Source organism: Triturus cristatus, chromosome 3_1, assembly GCF_964204655.1.
Source record: "Triturus cristatus chromosome 3_1, aTriCri1.1, whole genome shotgun sequence".
Taxonomy (NCBI): Eukaryota; Metazoa; Chordata; class Amphibia; order Caudata; family Salamandridae; genus Triturus; species Triturus cristatus.
The window spans coordinates 720,122,227-720,138,528 of NC_140583.1; the positions used below are offsets into that span (position 1 = coordinate 720,122,227).

The 16,302-nt window shown below is 44.0% G+C and overlaps 1 protein-coding gene across 3 annotated transcripts in view; it reads right to left on the minus strand.

Annotated features, from left to right (window-relative positions):
* LMNTD2 (lamin tail domain containing 2) overlaps window positions 1-16,302 on the minus strand; it is a 181,996-nt gene that overhangs the window by 48,985 nt on the left and 116,709 nt on the right. The window lies entirely within an intron of this gene.

A 16,302-nucleotide genomic window follows, 5' to 3' on the forward strand; every position in this document is an offset into this window, starting at 1 on the left:
AAAAACGAAATTTATGATCCTTAATCCTCCCAAACATACACGCCCGAATCCAGTACTGAATGGTACTCCCCTCGAACGGGTAAAGACGTTTGGATACCTGGGGATCACACTTCAAGAAGACCTAGGATGGGGGGGTCAAGTTGCTAATTCCACTTTAAAGTTGACCCAAATCACAGGAGGAATGGCTAGATTGTTCAAAGGATCGGTCTTTAAACCAGCTGCACCAGTAATAGAAATGTTTAAATCACAAGCAAGAGCAGCTACTACTTATGGAGCAGAACTTTGGGGCCACTCCAAAACCGATAGTTTATCAAGGATTGAAAATTCCTTTATAAGGAACTTGCTGAGTTTACCATCTAGTTCCCCGTTGGTCCCTATCAGGTTTGACTTGGGTCTGCTCCCTATGGAAGAAGTGGTGGCCGTGCGGCCAGTGTTTTACTGGAAGAGGCTCTGGTCTAACCCGGATCTGGAATCCTACAGAGATGAATTTATGGGGGGTTTGCCTATAATTAAAAATAAGAACATCCCTTGGTTAATGTATGTTAGGGACACTTGTGCCAAGATTGGCTTTCCTGAACTATGGGGTACTCCGGAAAGCTCGTGTTTGGCTGTTTCCAAAGCCAATCTGGTAGAACAGTTTAGATACTTTCACCTTTTGAGCTTGCATACGAACCCAGATATTGGTAGGTTAACCGCCCAGTTTCTCCAGATTAAACCGAATTACGGGAGGGAGATATTTTTAGATCTGATCTTCCCCCCTGTTGCTAGGAAGCTGTATTTTCAGCTTAGAATGGGCACTCTACCGCTTAGGTTCTTCACTTCAAGATGGGACCCTAACAAAAACACTACGTGCCCCGCATGTGGTTATAAAATGGAGGATGAAAATCATGCTTTCTTCTTTTGCCCAACGTATTGTCTGCAAAGAAAACGCTGGGTAAAACCTATTTGCAGAAATCTTGGTTTTAGAGAGTGCGATAAAGCTCTGCGAGTTTTGAAATATGACACCCATCCCCCAATTGTTTTTGCAGTTTCACGTTTTTTAAATGCTATGTGGTTGAAACGTAGGAAATTCTGCACTAACTAATAATTATCTGGATTAAGCTTAAATTTTAACTTTTCATTCGATTTTGGTACTTTTTATATTTGTGATTTTATCTTGATGTGATCGTCTTCCATTATTAACACTGTCTGTAAAATGTTGTCACTTTTATGGCCCTAGTGGCCGAAATAAAGTTTATGATGATGATGATGATATTGAAATGCATTCTTGCAAAATATTCAACAACTTTGCTCTTGTGAGTTTTCAAAAGCTGCATTTGCACCTGCATATTTACAATGTTTGTATCATTAATATTCCTGGGCAGTGAAATGCTGAGCGGAGTTTTTATCCTCGTTCGCGCTTGCCAAAGTTAAGTTGGCGAGCAAGCAAAATCCAACACTAGACCACATCCTAGTGAGATTTCTCAACGTGGGCGGTCACGAATGGTCGAGTTTGGCATCAGACATTTAAAGCACTCTAAGTCATAAATAAACGGAAGAAAAGGCACCCCCTGTGCAATCAATATTAAATCGCGCATTGGCAAAGCAATTAAGTCTAGCTTTAATGTACTAATGCTTGCAACCTGCATTTCTGCATGTTTGTGCCTCTATGCAATACCACATTAAAGCTCGAGCTATAGTCTTTGTCAATACCTGTTTTGTTTTAAGCAGCTCAGTGGTGCAGCCTTGTGTTTTTATGTATCATGCATTGCAACACAAGCACTTCATAGGAGGACGAATGATACATCAAATAGCCAATAGCATGAGGGGAGAGAAAAATACTCCTCTGCATGGAGCCAAAGCAATCTCTTTATTCTAAAGAATTGGTAACAATAGGTTGTCTGAAAAGCTGTGCTGCCAAACCAGACCTAAAATCATACATTGCTACATATTACATATGCAAGTGTTTGAATATATTCCCACGCAGATATGTGTATTTATTGTATTGTGAAGTTTACATAAAACTACAGCATTCCCATGATTTCCAAACTCCACTTATCACGTATGCAAGTGTTTTTATTATTCCCATGTATTTAGGGTGTGGTGAAAGCCGCTCTCTAATTAAGATTATGGAGCACACGCTGAATCTTTCATTAATGAAAAACACAGCAAGAAAATCTGAAGAGAAAATAATGAGCATTTCATTGAGGAATTTGCACCTTACTTGGATGATAAGGGATGTGCATTGATGTGAAAGTCCATATGGACTACCACAATGGAACATGGAACCCTTGATGTATATTGAATAGCTCTCAACCACCAAATCGTTTCTACGCACTAGGACAAAAGCCAAAACACAAGCATGATTAGGAATATTTAGGCATACTCAAAGAAGAGATGAGTTTGAAACAGAAATAAAATGTCAAAAGGGAAGAGAAGGACGTAAGGGACAAAGGATGCGAATTCCACACTACCTCCTGCGGCCACTTCCTGGCTCTTTCTTATGAGTCAATGTTTCTGAAATACAGACCTCTCCTAAGCTTTTCTTTTTAACACAAACGTGACCTAAACACACCCTCCCATGAGCTCTCTCTCGAGGCCATAAAATAGATCTACACCCTAATCCCTTCCTGTTTTTTCTGTTTCATTAACAGCAGGTCTTGACACCTCCTTCATGCTGGAGCTAAGCACTGGGCAAGAGTAGAGAGTGAGAACGGCTGAATATGGAGCTCTCCACAGTGGTAAGTTGGAACAGCGGGTCCTGGTGAGCTGCGGGGTCAAGCAGTGACCCTTGGCTACACTCTTCCTGTTCAATGGATCAGACAGGCAGAATTACGCCTGTTGTGGGCTGGCGCAAAGGAGGTAGCGTTCTTGAGGGTCTTCTTCATGGGAGGAGGCTGATCCTGCTTTGTTCTCGGGTACTGGGACAGAGGGTGCGGACCTCTTTCCTCTGGTCCCACGTGAGAGTGTCCTTATCTTGCTTCTGTTTTCAAATGTTCTTTTATTATGTTTGTCTCATCCAGTTTCTAGGCCTTGCCTTTCCGGAGTATGTGCTTCTTTTACTTCCTCCCCTTGATTATTTGTTTGCAGGGCATTAACAAATTGGGCACCATTTTTTGGCCTGGTATTTCAGGGGTGTACTCTGTGAGGATGACTTTTCCTATGTAAAGAACTGATTTTCAGAAATCTTATGTGTTGGTTTACACATGAGAAAGCATGGGGCTTCCCCAGTGTGAGACCTAACTGTTCCTAGCACTCAATCACTCACGTCTCTTCTGGATACTGCTGGGAATGGCTGGCTTTGCTGTCCTGGCAGGGAGTTTATGTAAGATGGATCTTTAGACCTTCATAAAGGCGACCCTGCAAAACATATCTTTTATTTTCTTGACTGAAATAAAAATGATGAGACACAGTGAATATGCTTCTTCTTGTTCATCCTCCTCTTCCTCCTGTGATCAGAAAGAATTTACTCTGGAAGGCTTCACTTCACAAATATTTTCATAGAGAACACCTGGGTGAGATCTAGGGTTATCCTGGGGAAAATCTGTGTTTTTCTGAGGAGGCGTCTGCTCCCAGTACCAGTGGCGTTCTATTTCGGCAGTTCCATAAGGTTATGGTTCCCTATCTTCCCATTCATAAGCTGATTGAGGCTCTTTTCATGAGCAAGCGGAAGGATCTGGATATGGTAATGATCCCGCATTTTGTTTCCAACCTTTACGATTCAGAGAGTGCAAATTGTGAAATGCCGCAGGCTGTGAACGTGGACTCATTGGTAGATAATCTAGCTGGCAAAACATCTACTTGGGAGAAGATGCCACTCCTTTGGAGCCTGTGGATTACAAGATGGATGGATTTTTGAAGAACACCTATGTGAGCATGAACTTGCCATGCATGCTGTGGTCTATGCCAGCTATCCTTCACAATCCCTTATGAAAGACTTTAAAAAAACTGTCTTTGGTCATTTAAAAGGGTGAAAATTTTGCAGGTGTTTTGGATGCAGGTGAAATTTCTCTCAGACGTGTCCTTTGATTACCTAAAAGCATCTGCACTGGCTTCTGGGGTCACAATTGCTGGTCACTGTAGGAAGGTGGAGTATTATGAGGTGATCCTATTTAGGCTTCACCATGCAATACTCTCAACAGACCCCAAATATGATCCTAGGATTCACAACAATAAATCATTAGCTCAGTCCTGGTAGTGTGGCAAACAGCAGGCAGGCTTTACTAGAGGAACATGTTAAGCATTTCTGAGTACCAACATGGACAATAAGTAATTGACACGACTCAATACAAACCTGACACCAATTTAGAAAACTAAAGTGTATTTTTATCTTAATTTAGACACCAAAATGAACGGAATAGCATACATAACCGGAGCTATACAGTTTAGAAGCAATATAAAATCAGTGTAAAATAATACAGCAAGCCTTTATCATTGCGGTCAATGGAGAAAAAAACCCACTAGTGGCAATCCGTCACTTGCAGGTCGAGTGTCGTGGAACCCATGCAGGGTAAAGGTAATGGGGGTCTCAGGACCAGGCCACGACAGTCAGTTCAATTTTACCTGCCCATGGAGCCCAATTCAGAGTTGTCCTGGCTGTCCCTGGTGCTGAATGGGAGCCGCGGGACAGCTGCCTTCACCGGTTACACAGTCTGCGGGGGAACAAGATGCAAAATCCAAACAACGGGGTGGTTGCTGATGTCGGTCGAAGGTTGGGTGGAATTCCATCTAGGTGCAGCGTCGTGTGCAGGGGTCAGTTGCCAGACTGGTGTCCAACAAGCCTTGGCAGTAGTAATCCTTGGAAAAGAGGTACTTCAACACCAGGTGATCATGAGGAACGCAGTACCTACCTATAACTTTGTAGAAGGCAGGACTACAGTTCCCACAATGTACTAGACCATCTGGATTTTGGCAATCCCTAAAAGGGCCTGATGGCCAATGATTCTTCGGATCCGGAGCATTGTTTTACCTGCAGTTTGCAGGGCATTAGGCACTAGTGCCACTAGTCCAGGGGAGTCTGAGGGCATTTCAGGCTCTCACAGGGTTCCCGCTGTCTGGGGTAACAGAGAGTTAGGCTAGGACGAGTCTTGATCAGGCAGTTCCAGGAGCGTTGCCACAGGGACAAAGTATCCCTATTTTGCTTTGTGCAAGTCCTGGTGTCTCTTCTTTGTCCTCTTCAATGCAGGTTGTCCAGAACTGATGTTCTGTTGTCACGGCTAGCCCTTAAATCCAAGATTTAGGGGCATTAGGGGTGTGGGTGCAAGTGGCCCTGTGGTGACCACATTCAGGGTGCTAGAATCCACTTTTCCTACCACTTTTAAAAATGGCAGACATCTTCCTTAGCTCTACAGAGCAGGTAGCCCACCCTAGAGGTATGGTAGCTTTTTGGGAGTGTACACCTCCAGCATGCCTAATTTCCCGCCTGCAGACGGCTCTCTGGGAGTCACTCTGATGCATATCAGAGGCGGTGCAGCCTTTGAAGATCACAGCTTTAATGCTCCACTTCACTAGCCTTCCTGGGAGGGAGAAGGTGTGATCTCCTTCATGTCAAGGCCTCTGTTCCTGACTCCGGGAGTGATCACACTGCCTGGCAGGAGGTCAGAATCCTGTCTTGGCTGCAGCAAGCGAGGGCTGCCAGCCAGAGCACAGAGATGCTGGGGCAACCAGGTGGGCAACCTCAAAGGTAGCCATCTGGGTACATGTCACATCACCTCAACACAAGATTCATGGCAGGGGTGAGAAGGCACGTTGTTTGATACCAAACACTACATATTTAGGCGGTTCCGATATGGAGCTGCCAACCTCTGGTTTGCCAGGATGCCAGCCCATGTTCCGCCTATCACTTATAGTGTACTTTAATTGTAAAGGCCACTATAGGGACATATAAGCTTGCACTTACATGCCCACGCCTTTAATATCAGGCACCCTGCCTCCTGAGCTCAGTAGGCCTTCCTTAGGGGTGGCTGACATATATTAAAAGCTGTGCATTAACTTAGCCACATACGGTGAAGGCAAAGTCGAAAAGGAGCAGTTTACAGTGTTCCTGCAGTCTGCAATGGCAGACCTGCTGTCAATAGTTTTCTTGGGTCACTCAGGGTGGCACAAACAGTTCGGCAAGCCCTGGTGACCCCTTTACCACCCAAGCCATGGGTACCACTAGTACCATATACTACGGACTTATAAGGGGAGTTAAAGTCTTTGTCAATTGGGGATGCCAATTTACACATAACATTTTAGTGAAAAAGCACTGGCACCGGGGCCTGGTCAATAGGCTTCAGTGCACTTTCAGAATCATAACCATCATTGGAACAAAAAGTGGGGAGGGGTGACCATACGAAAAGGGCACTTTCCATGTTATCAACAGTTGGTAACAACAAATTGGAAGGAAGAAGTGGGATAGATATCGGCCCTATTCAAATTGCCTTTCTCTAAACATCTCGTGTTTTGTGCTCATTTGGAAGAGTTGGTCTCCTAAGCTTTCAAGGATTGCAAACATCACCCTGTTTCAGAGAAGCCATAAAAACAATTTTCACAGTTTTCATTACTTTTCCTGCATTTTAGCAGAGCTCCCGGTTCTCACGCACCTCTTACATGGGTCGATGTCCTGACAAGCAACAGTACCATACAGTTTCTTGAAAGACATTTGCTTTTTCACCCCTAAGGCTCCCATGTCCTGACAGGGCCAAGGGTCATGTCCTGCAGCTCTTTCCAGATGGTGGGTGGCTTACTCATTTCTATGACATGTTGCTTTATTCTGTATCAACCACTGAGTACCGGACATCAACAGAGGTTAAATGATCAAGTTAATTTTGGTGACCACTGACACGTATGTTCTGATGACTTTGTTTCCTTGGGATCTTCCAAAGGAGGAAGCAAAGTGTTTCCAGATCCTGACGCTCTTGGACAAAAGGAAGGGGTTCCTTGTACCAAAGGTGGAATGGAGTTAAGGCATCTTTTCAATTTGTTTCTTGGTGAAAAAACAAAATGACATTTTTCATCTAATCATCGACCTAAAAGCTCTTATTTACTTTATATTCAGGATTCATTTCAAGATGATTTCTCCACATTTGATCCTGTCATTAGTATTGCCCGGGGACGTCTTGGCTTCACTAGAGCACAAAGATATTTATATTAAAAGTCCAGCGCACTAGGAAGGCCTAAGATTCCCTCATTTGGCCATCGATCTTGCTAGTATCAGTTTCTGTTCTTTGCCTTTGGTCTCAAATGAAACCTGAGGGACTTTATGAAGGTGTCGACCCTTTTGACGGAGATTCTTTACGACAAGTGGAGAACGGTCTATCCACATTTAGATGACCGGTTAGCTCATGCACTTTCGAAGAAAATTACTAAACAGGATATGGGTCATGTGCAGCTTGCTTCAGGAGCATGCGCTCCTGCTGAACTGGAGGAAGTCCCCTCTTGCTCCTTTCCAGTGCTTGTAGTACACTGAGGCCAGGTTCTGTTTTTTTCTGGACTGAGTCTTATTTCTTTTGATAAAGTAGAAAGTACATATGTTCAAAATTCATTAAACACTGATCACCAACTGTTTAGAGGCCCTGTTCTTTGGTGGCTCAAACATCACTGGGATTTGACTCCTGTGGTTTGGTCCGATGGTACCATCAGAATGTAGAGAGGGGCTGTGGTTTCAATGGGATTCTCTTTATTCTTCCTACTGAAGGAAACTGCCAGTGTTGTTTCAGTCTCCACAGGCAGTTCATCCTCATTTCTTGAGCTGCCCAGTCCCTGTCCAGATGGACAATATGAACTCTAAGCCTTACATCACTCAAAAGAGTGGCACCAGATCAACAGGTTTTGTTCATCTGATTTCCAAGATCAGTAGATGTATGGTCTTGTGCCGCATCTGTTTTGGCTGTGCACGTCAGATGTCTGGACAACTAGGCGGATACCTTCAGGTGTCACTTTTTCCTCATGTCAGTATTTCTGTTTGTCTCCCAAGATCATCTCTGGGTAATGCACAAGGTTCGGTTGTCCTGTCTGTGCTTCCCAACACAGTGCCGTACTTCCTCATTACAGCTCCTACTTTCAGGAAGCAAAGGTTTGTGCAGTGGATTCTCTGTCCTGTCCTTGTCCAGAGTTTTTCTGTATTCTTTTTCACAGTTAACATAGTGGTAAATTGTTATATGTATTTAAACAAAATGAAAAAATACAACTTTTACCTCCATACAGGACTGGCCACAATAAGGGAATGTGTGTGATTCAGTGTGTTAAGACCATAATTAAAACAGGTCAACTAAACTGCTAAAACCTGTGAAGAAATTTGAACACTCAGTAGCAAAAATGTATTGTTAAAAAACTATCGCTGCAAGTGCTGTTCTGATGGTTCCCTCTGAAAGCAATGCTCCTATATATTTTTGATGAGCGCAATGTTGAGTAAATAAGACACGATGAGATACATTATACTGTGTTTACAGAGTGGACATAGTATTTCATTAACTTCCTGCCCCCTCGACATCTCTGTCCTCAGCCTGATGGAAACTGCTTGTTTTTAGATTTAAGTAGAAATTTCCCAGGTTTGCCTCTAAATAGGCTTTTCAGATAAAATGTGGAAGAGTCCATTGCAGCTGTCTGATGAACGAGCTGTAGTTGATTCGTCTCCACACAGCCTGCCAGATCACATTAGGAACTCTGCCCCATGGCGCCTACTTTCGAACATTTCTCAGGCACTCTGATGCCTTACAACGGTATACCCCGTCTAGTGAAGTTCAACTTCAACAAAGTGTAGAAATATTGCAGGTGAAGTTAAAAATATTTTCTTTTATTCTCTTCCTGCTCTTTCGTTACCAAATTATGCAAATATCCACTCTGGCCCAAGGACATCTGAAAGAAGGACTCAGGGCGGTGTAATGCCAATCATGCCTAGTTCAGGGTGAATGCCTTCCACAGACGTCACCTGATGCATGGTTGTAAAGTTCTTCGTCAATTACCCCTCTGATTTAACAGCAGTTATACTAGAGGATAGGCATTCAATTCCAAATAAAGTAATTGGGGTAACCAGTGGCAGGTCCTCCGCAATGGCGGAGGAGCGTCGCCCCACTGCCTGGCTTAGAGGCAGTACATTTAAATTAAAACGATGTTCTTGCATCGTTTTAATGTATATTTGCCGGCTCTTAGCCAGTGCTGTTGGGAGGGGGAGGAGGAGTGCCAGTGCACACCACTCCCTAAGTGCGCATATGTGTTTTGGCCAGCCATCTCAGGCCGACCAAAACACACATGCGCACTTAGGTTTTCTCCAGCCCAGCTACATTGAGCAGCCAGGCTGGAGAAACCCGACTCACTCCCTAGTCTGAGTGGGGTGTCTTTTCTGCCTGCTCAGACCAATCCCTGCGCTGCTTGGTCAGGGAGTCTGTAGCTGGGGCTGCTGGGACCAGCAGGCCGGAAGAGGAGAGGTGGCACGAGGAGACGCGATACTGGAGCGCCCGGCGGCAAAAGGTACGTTTGATTATTATTACTTCTTTTTAATATTCAATGCCCCCACCTGTCCCACCACACCTGCCTCACCACCCTTTGTTTATATCAGCCGCCGCTGGGGGTAACGTCCACTTCATAGATCTTTCACAGTGCCTAGGTGCTCCTATATCCCACAGAGGCATGCAGTCAGCTTACCTTTTCTGAAGGATGTTAATGATCCAGTTTGTTTCTGGAATTAGGCTGCCCTAGATAAATTACTGGAGTACATCTACCCCAGATATTTGTATTCATTATCGACTTCCAGTGGTAACTCATCTAGAAGCCACCTAAATTTGGCCTTTGCCTGACCATTCAAAAAGATCACCATCTAATTTTTGGTGATGTTAATTATTAGTTGGTGTCCATGGCATCACTAGATAACTAATCATATTTATACTGAAGAGTGATGGGGGGAGAATAAATCATCTGCATGCATCAGAACTGGCAAATTACCATTTCTTTGTTTGAGGGGAAAGGACCACAATTGTTTTGGCGTCTCAACGGCAGCCTTGCTAGTTCACGTGGTACCAAGACTTCTGCTATAGATCTCTCAAAAGCTTGGGAGTTGGTGATCTCTAATTTTTGGCCAAGGATGTTTCAGTTTCTGCTACTTTTGCAAATATTGGTGGAATGCAAATGGATTCTCTTAGTATTTTCATCTCCACTGAAGGCTCCTTCTCATCCGCCTGCCACTCTCCAGAAGCTCGAGTTTGGCAGCTTGGCTGTTGAGAGGTTAGGTCTTCAACATCTTGGTTTTCTAGTTCAGAGTTCCATAGTTGAAAGATCTTGCAGAGATTCGCCCTAAAAGCTTATGACCACCATTGTACTTTTAGGCACTGGTGTACGTCCTAAGAGTTACGGCCTGGAATTGTGAAGAAACCTTGGTTTTATACTTTCCCCACGATGACACTGGGTCTGGTGGCTCAGTGGACTAATGCATCCACTGCAGGGGCCTGTGTTTGACCTTATGGTCACAGGTTCAAATCCCGGTGGGTCCACTCAGCCTTTCATCCATCTGAGGTCGGTAAAATGAGTACCATTGAGTTGGGTAACAATAAACATCTGTTATTCAGCGCCAAGAGACCTTTGGGTGAACGTGCGCTTTACAAATACACATGTTATGTTTATGTTATACACTTCCAATATATAGCGGTTTCTACTCTTCGCTTTCAATGGTCATTTAAACAGCCGCAAGGCTTATAGAACCATTGGGCTGGTTTCTTCAAAATTTATTTCCCCCAAGATTCTCTTCCTCATATGCTATTATCTGTGCTAAAAGGTTGAATGGATTTGGATGTTTGCTGTGTGTACCTACTGATCTCAGGATGTTTCTGGCAAAGTATTATCGAGGCTGGGTCCCTGTTTCTTTTGAAAGATCAACCTCTAGAGAAGAATTACAGGAAAATATTACTGTTCCTTCTTTCTTCCTAATCATCTTTGTGATGAGAAGCATGCTCTCTGTACTCTGGTTTCTCACAGGATCGTCTCCGTGTACCTGGCTAGGACAGCAGACTTTCATTGCTGTGATCTTCTTTTCTATAAGTTTTTCTCTCCCGGGATGGGCCTAAGGTGTATTGTGCTTTCTCTAAGCAGATGTATTAGGTCGATAATTGCTTCAACGAACGCCTCTGTGAGTTCTGATTCGCCTTATTACCTCTAAGGGAAGTCTTCAAGTTGTCTGTCTCTTTGATGGAGGACCGGAGGTGGGGTGGGGGGTGGGTTCTATTTCTGATATTTGCAGGACTGCCTCATGGGCTGCATCTTCCACTTTCATCCTTCATTGCCAGCTACAGGTGGGTAGTAAGGGGGTCTGGGGTTTGGATCCAAGTTATTGCCCTCAGCTGGGATTTAAGTAATTCACACTGCAAACAGTGTGTGCAGTTCCCAGGGACAAGCCCTTAAGGATAGACAACTCCCATCCCTTTAATGTACCTTTTTAAATAATGCCCTTCATAAATAAAGGCATTTTCAGAAGGACATTTCGTGCCAACGGGACTTGCTTCTTGCAGTTTTAATTTTCCCTAAATAGGAGAGTGCATGAAGTTAAATACATAACTTTCAAAAGGCAGGTCCAACAAATCCGTATGATGTTTTTTGGAGCGAGTTTGGTGCGGCCTGTAAAACTTTAGTACCCAAGTTAATTTCACAATTAAGTGACTGATAGCGTGCTGCTACACATTTGACAAAGCAGACCGATAGCATTTAAATATTTGTTTGCTACCTGTAACAGCTGTCTGGTTAGGGAAAAAGTTTCATACATACCAAAATGCACTTCAAGAATAGTCAAGTAATCACACTCTAAATATGGACAGCAAGCTGTCTTCTGGTTGCAAACGATCTAATGTCAGCTTACCAAGAACTTACAGTGGGCTTAACGCCCGCCCATTCCTTACGCTTGGTAGGCTTTATAGGCAAGTTCATTTGTTTCTAATTCGATGGCTTGCCTTGTCCATCCTGTGTTTGTCCTTCCTCGGACGCCTAGACTTGTTACTTGTGTCCTTCTACTCTTAACTTTTGGAGAACTATTTTTTCCTTTTCCTTAAACGCTCCATGAGACTCTTGTATTTTCCAGCTGTATCCCTCATGCGCTTCTCTCCCACCCCCATCCCTCATGTTGCTCTCTCTTGTCTGTTTCTCTTCGCCCCGCACGATATTACCCTCTCTCTCGCCCAGTGGTCGAAGTGGGCGGGATCGGCAGGGCACGGCGTGCCCCTACTTCTTTAATTTCATAGAGTCCCCTACTTCCTTAATTTAAACATGCCCCGGACTGCAGAAATCGCCACGGCCGATAGTTAAGTCTCGGCTTTTGGGGACGGGCGGAACAGGTAGAGAAGGAAAAGGACTGTTTTCCTTCGTGCCGGAGAAGACAAGGACAGTGTCCAGTTCTCCTGCCGCTGGCAACTGCCCCCCTCTCTCTTTGTTCCCCCTCTTCCCTCTCTTTCTGTCTCACTCCTCATTTAATGAAAACAGACACTTCAAGAAATAGGTATTACCTTCTCTTTCCTCCTTTCGTTTATTTACTCCCCTGTGAAATGGATCAAAAAAAGAAAAACACTTTTGCTGGAAACGTCTTTTTTTGACATTTTTCAGCAGCATCGGGTTGGAGAGAAATAAAACATTCAAAATATGAAAAAGAACTAACTAAAGCAAGACAGAGTGGTTGAAAAATGGCCAATTTGATTTATTCACACCTAAACACATTAGCGCCACTTTACAGTATTTACCAGTGAAGTGCTACTTTTGTTTTCTCGTCTCTCTTTGAACAACATTGTTTTCCCTGGGCTGGAAAGTGCACTATTCCTGGAGGTACTGAAATACCTGCTTGATGGGTGAATCGGAAAACAAAGTGCCTGATGTGCGACCATTTGAAATTGCGACTCGCAAATTGCGCTCGATTGCGAGTCGCAATTTGCGAGTCGCAATTTCAAATGCACAACAGTGTCTGAGACACTGATTGTGATTCCCAATGGGGTCACAAAATGCGAGCCTCATGAATATTATTGAGGCACTCGCAATTTGCATACCCATTGGGAATGGCTGGCCCTCACAGGGATGGTGGCCTGCTGGGCTCAGCAGACCTTCATGTCTGGGACTGCCCCTAAAAATATTTTCCCCTGCATTTGCAAAGGGGAAGAGGTCCCCTGGGGAACCCTTCCCCTTTGTGATTGCATTACCACCCTCTTGAAGAGGGCGGTAAATTGCGAGTGTTATCCAACCGCGTTTGCGCATGGAATTTTCCATCGTACATCTGGCCCAAAATGTGTACAGCGGTTGTGTGTTCACGAATGTGGTCTTTTTAAACCATACTGCATACGTTTTGTAAGGATATAAGCAATGGGCATTGAAACGGGTCCCTTCTAGGCCCTGCGGTCATGGCCCATAACTTTTCAGGCAAAAGCACTCACCAATTTCTGACTAATGAGTGTAAAAAGAAAAAGGTAACCATGTTGTTCCTGCTTACATTTCACATGCTTTACTTAATCTTGCATTCCTTATGAGTGTTTGCTTTTAATAGGATGTTATTAATTTTTTTAGGTAGCATATTGCTCTTGTCTAGTGCGTAATTTGAATTGAGTCACATCCAGGTGTTTATAGCGGGTCAGTGCAGTGCAAGTTTCTCTCAGTGGGGCAGTCTGGTGTTCAGTGGGGGAGAGGATGTGGTACTATGGTCAGAGCTGCTGAATTTGGAACTGGGGAACCAGGTTCAGCCTTCTTGACCAGTCCACCAGACCACTCCCCCTGAGGGAGAACATTCCCATGCTAGACCTTAGAAGGCCCGCTAGATCTTAAAAGCCCTGGTGTCTTAGCACCAGCAGGTGGACCCTAGCAGTGGCAAGTGTGGGTTAACCTTGAAGGCCTGTCCGCCACAATTCATTCTGAAGTTCACCTCCAGTCTTTCAGGCAGGCCTATGAAGCAGCACACCCTAGAGTGACAGTGACTCTGTCACTGAGGTCACAGAACCCTTGATCAGGGTGGCTCTAGGGCAGTGCGACCGCACCAGGCGCCGCGGTCCGTACAGGTAACAGTGGTGGGGCAGGGTAAGGGGGCATTTCGAGGGATGATGCAGAGGAAAAATTAAATAAATAGTTAATTTTCCCTCTGCATCGTCCCTCGAAATCCCCTCTTACCCCGCCCCACCACTCCAATCCTGTTACCTGTACGGACCGTGGATGGCGCTGACTTCAGGTGGGGGCGTCATGTTTGCAAGTATAATATGGTTTTAAAAGCGCTTGCTGCCTCCTTCCTGGCCTCCAACAATTTTCAGAAACAATAAAAATGTCATGATAACTCTGGTGATTAATGTTCTTAGTAGAGAGAGATGGTGTTTTGTCTAGTGTACGTTTTTACTCATGGAAAGGAAGCGCAGAGGGTTAATGTGCCTGCTGCTAAGTACTGCACATGTACCACGCAGATCACAAAGTGCACATAATGTAAATAGGTCAGTGGGTTACTGCTTTTGTCAGCGAGGCCCTATTGTTACTTGGAGTTAATAAGTTAAAATCCTAACATAGAACAGTGAGCTAATAACTGTCATGTAAGAGCTGGATGCAAACTGCTAGGTATAAATTAGAGTGTTATGGTTTTTCCCCAGTCTTTGATTATCCTAATGTTGCAAAAAAGGGTTCATTTGGGTAGAAATCAATTCAGTTTATTAAAAGGAACCCCCAACCATAGTATTACGTTTTAAATTTTGAGTTTGTGTTTCTCCAGACCAATCACTATTAAACTATGCTGCCTACTATTATGGGTGTCATGTGACTCCTACACTCTGTAGTCCTTTGTCTTATGTAACATTTCCTATACAGTGATTTACACACGTATGATTGATTGCCCCTGTGTAATATGTATGATGTAAAGTGCTCTGACACCCTACACTGGTATTTGTGATGCTGTACATTTTCTGATACTTTATTATTTTTACATTTTTACACATGCTAACAGTCTATGCAAAGATTTTTCCTTATTAGTACCAGTGGAACATACAACTGCAGCAGTGAGAAAGGTGATCAGTCAACCTTTGCAAAGGGCCCTCGACTTCAGAGCAGCACAAGTCGAATTTTTTGGTAACTTTTGATCTGTTTGAGCTATAAACAATTTATCAGTTAAAATCGTCAGATTATGCAGCAGATGGTGTATTATGTGGCAAATATGGCAGAGCCATAATTATGTGGAAAACATTTGCAAACTAGGATATTTTGCCATTCATGTTTGAACTGCTCTTGTGAAAAAAGGAGGAGAATTGCTAAAGACAGAAACTCCATGGCTGGGAGACAAAAGTCTTGAGAGTCCACTTTTAAGGATATTTGGGACATTCTGTGATTTGAAACGTATGCCACTTTGTGAATATATTTTAATGTCAATAACTCATATTAAACCTTAAACAAACATGTGTATCCATTGGTTAAATTAAATAACGTAATAAGCTGTGACCGGTTAGTGAAATGGGAAACAAATACTTGAAATTGGGATATTTTGCTCTTTCTGCCACACCATTGACTCCGCGCACTGACCCAATCCACAGGTTATTCCCGCCCTCTGATTCGCCCCCCACAGTTCCCCTACTTTCCCCCCCCCCCCCCCCCACTTCGACCACTGCTCTCGCTTGTGTGCTTTCTCCATTTGCCCCTGAGTTTATCTCTCCGTCTTGTTCGTTTTCCCCGCTCTCCTTGTTGTTCCCCCTGTCTTGTGCTTCTTTTTCTTTCTTCCCCCACCCATTACTATGAGGTACTCTGTTACCTCTCTCACCCCAAACACCTGACAGTTCTATTTTTTTATTACAGCTTTTTTTTTTCTTTTTGATAGAGGCTTGGCAGGAAATGACTGCTGAATCTTCTGCTTCATAGATAATAGCACTTTTGTGCTACTACATGTTCATATTTTTTATTTGCCAATCCATCTCGGATCGGCAAATGAAAAAAAATGGCACCCACGTCACATGTGTACGTCATGAAGCAAGCATGAATGTACCTACACAATGACGTGGCCGCATTTTTCTCCTTCCTTTTGTGCATGCTACACTGCACCGGCATTTTTGTTGGTGCTGTACAGCAAGAACAAAACGCATTGACCGAGCCAACAAGTCTCAAACAGAGCCCTATTGGCGTTGCTGGTGCTTGTTATGTACACGTGTGGCCCCCGAGTGCCCTGTTTAATTTCCTAAGATAAATAAACTGCATTGGCAGACTCAAACGTATGACCTGCTGCAGATCCCTGCTGGGGCGAGGGGCGGGCGTAAACAAACCAGGCTGTTGTGGCATCAAGCAGAATTGCCTCCTGGAGCTAAACCCGTTTGTGGTCTTGACAGGTTTAATGTCCCTGATGAAGAGTGAACGAAGGGAGGGGTTCACTAATTG